Source organism: Mus pahari, chromosome 1 (assembly GCF_900095145.1).
Source record: "Mus pahari chromosome 1, PAHARI_EIJ_v1.1, whole genome shotgun sequence".
NCBI lineage: Eukaryota > Metazoa > Chordata > Mammalia > Rodentia > Muridae > Mus > Mus pahari.
The window spans coordinates 55,201,035-55,204,512 of record NC_034590.1 but is presented as its reverse complement, the minus strand read 5'-3'; positions in this window follow the sequence as shown (position 1 = coordinate 55,204,512).

The window sequence follows — 3,478 nt, the reverse complement described above, 5'->3', positions numbered from 1 at the left end:
CTACATAGTGAATGTGACCATCTATGTATGAAATCTTTATATTTTTGTGAAGCCATAAAGACTAGGTTTCTTGACCAGGGAGGTGGGATGAGTGGGTGGGTGGGAAACAGAGGAATTTCTGTGAAGCTGGGGCTTGCTGAGGGAGAAATCCCTGAGCTGCATGCGAGTCACCCTAGCCTCCTTTGCTCATCAGGAGAAGCATGTAGCTTTCTGTAGCTCAGTTCTACGGTGTGGGCTCGGGAGGTCAGACTGGCCCATGTATCTATACTGTGCTGCAGGCCCTGATGACTCTTCACTGGGACAAGACTGAAGTTTCTGTCTAAACTCATTTGAGGCAAACCATAATGCCACTGCCTTTTAATTTATCTATTTGTCATATGCAATTCAGGTTTGCCTTGCCTTTGCTTGAATAGGGGGAAAAAAGAAGTTTGAAATACATTTTTGATGATTTAGAAGACACCATTCCTCTGTAGCTCTGGGGCCTCTCTGATCCCAGAAGACAGGCGTGAAGCTCCACCTTCATGCTGGCTAAATGTCAGAGTCCTCTCAAGGACGTCTGTGAGTCTCCAGGAGGCTTCTGGCCTCTCAGATCCCCTTCTCTGGGGTTCGGCTGTTTCTGCAGAGCCCACCTCCTTCCTAAGTGGTTTTTGTCCTGTTCTCCTAGGCAAAGACATTTGTCTTCTTTTAGTCTCTGCTTCCAAAGCCAGCCCTGAACCTGCCCTTGGATTTCCAAAGCGACCAGGGTGTTGTGAAAAACAACAGGCTTCCTCTTCTCAGGGCCCACCCTCCTTTGCCGCAGTGAGGAAGGTAAGGAGTTGGCCAGCAGGACAGTTCATCTGAGGTCAAGACTTCAGAGTGTGGAGGAGCGAGCGGGAAATGTGATGATCACATTGAGGAGGGCACCAAAGCCTGAGTGCTAGATGGCCAGGTTCGAGATGAAAGAATCCAAGGGAACGTAGCTGTTCCTGAGGGTGGATCTAAGCTCTGGGAGTCATGTCTGGTTCAGGGGAGATATATGGTATTCATGTGGTGTTCTCTCCTGTAGGAGTCTAATGAAAACAGGAGGGAAAACCAGATGGAGACATAAAAACTTGGAAGACTTTCCTGCTATGTCAGCATCACATGTTCTTTTGTTTAGGATGGGAATCGTTGTCCTGGTTGGGTGCAGTATGAAAGAAAATTATGTCATTCGGTTAGAGTAGGACCATTTCTGGCACCTTGCCTTCTGTATCAAAGGACTTTTGGGTAGGAAGTCAACTGAGGGCCTCCTCCTTCTGACTCTTTACAAAGACAGAGAGCAGGAGTCTCCTATTTGCCCATTTGCCTAGGGCAAAGCACAGGATACCATACTCTGTGACTCTCAGTTAAATGCACAGCTTCCCACAGTCAATCTCCAGATGTTAACTTGATTCTTTTCTCATTCATGTCTACTGCTCTGTCCCCACTGCTGGTGCTCCATGAACATGGCATCCCTTCTCCCTGGTGTCTCCTAACAGCCTTCCTGATTTGCCTGCCTTAAATCTACACAACAGCCCAGAGCCACAACAGATTTCCACAGCTGGACTCTGTCCTGCATCAGCTTCCTTTGAGAAATTTCCTACTGCCTGTAAAAGAGGAGCCATAGGGCTTGATGGCAAAAGCCTTTTACTCTTACCCTCTCTCCCTTTAATTTTATTTATCCACCCTGCAAGGATTTCTGGCCTCTTTTCTTTTGGGTCTGCCTTTACTCTGCTTCTTTGCCCGAAAGAAATTCTCTTTTTTTTCTTTTTCTTTTTTGTTATTCCTGCTTCTTTGTCTCCAAATCTTATTCTTTTTATATTATCATGTTCTTCTAGCTTCAAAACTACTGCATTTGCATTATAGTTTGAATGTAAATTGTCCCCTTTTAGGCTCCTGTTCTAAACTGTGCTGTTCCCCTATTAAGCTCAGCTCCTGGGTTGTGGTATTATTTTGGAAGGCAGAAGTTAGATGAGTCTAGTCAAAGGATGCAGGTTACTAGAGATGTCCCTAGGAAAGATATGCTTTGTCTGGGTCCCTTCCCATCTCCACTTCCTGTCTTCTGTGAGATGAAGAACTCTGTCTCACCACATCTGCAATGCAAACTCTTCATGATTTAATAGTTGTGGGCCATTGCATGGGCCAAGTGAATGGGTACCTAGGACCCAGCGCAACTTCCAACCTCCATTCTGACTCCAGCAAGGTGAGCACTTCACTCTCATGGTATTGCATCTTTCACCTTAGATGTGATGGAGTAGCTGGCGCTGACTGTAAGTTCCATGCACACCTATAGGCACTGGGAGCTGGTCCTGCACAGCTCTTTGGTGACCCAGGTTAGCCTAATGAGCTGCAGTGCAACAGTGTTCATGATGGCGTCGGTCTGGCAAAAAGCAGCTTTCCTTCTTTGAAATTGTTTCAAGGCACTGGGCTGAGTGAGACCGGGATCCATCTGCCATCCCAGGATTTAGGAATTGGATGCAGGAAGATTTCTAAGCTCCAGTTTGGGACTTCCTAAAGAGCTGAAAGTCTCAAAAGAAAATCTGTGGGCTGGGGATTTAGCTCAATCGGTGGAGCGCTTCCTAGCATACACTAAATCCTGTATCCATTGGACCCCTCACGTGGTGGTGGTGTGTGCCTGGAATCCCAGCACTCTTGAGGTAAAGGCAGAAGGATCAGAAGTTCAAGGCCATCTTTCTGTTTTCCAAGAAGCTAGCCTGGGCTACTCAATAAAAAAACAAAACAAAACCAAAAACACCCCAAAAAAACCAAAACACATCTCAAGTACAGTCAGTGCTCCTTCTCCCACTTCAGAATTATTTATTTATTTTATGTATGTGAGTATGCTGTGGCTGTCTTCAGACATACCAGAAGAGGACATCAGGTCCCATTACAGGCAGTTGTGAGCCACCACACAATTTCTGGGAATTGAACTCAGGACCTTTAGAAGAGCAGTCAGTGCTCACTGAGCCATCGCTCCAGCCCTAGTCAGTGCTTCTTAAACTACTGAGTTTACAAGATGATCCTGAGAAACAGATTTCATGTTGAAGTGAATGTGGGTTGTGTTGCACACTTTTTAGCTTGGCCATAGATTTCCAGGACATGTCTTGCACCCAAGATTCTGAGAAGTTCTGTGATTAAGAATCCTACTTATTTCCTACCTTCAATTTACTTGCCAACCAAATTTGTTCTCCTTTGCATCTATTAACACATTGCAGATTATTTTGGCCCCACTTTCCAGAGTTCTGGCAGTCCAGTAACCTTCTACCATTTCTACCAATGAGAATTCTGATGTCAAGAGACAACCATGCTTGTATGGCAAGTGGGATAGCTGTCCTACCTGGCTTTCTCAGTGTGACACCGGGCTTCGCTGTGTTCCACCCACATCCAGTAAGGGCGTCTACAATCTATCTTTTTTTTTTTTTTTTTTTTTTTTTTTTTTTCAAATGCTATTCTGAGTCTCTTTATAGGATGCAGCTAAGAT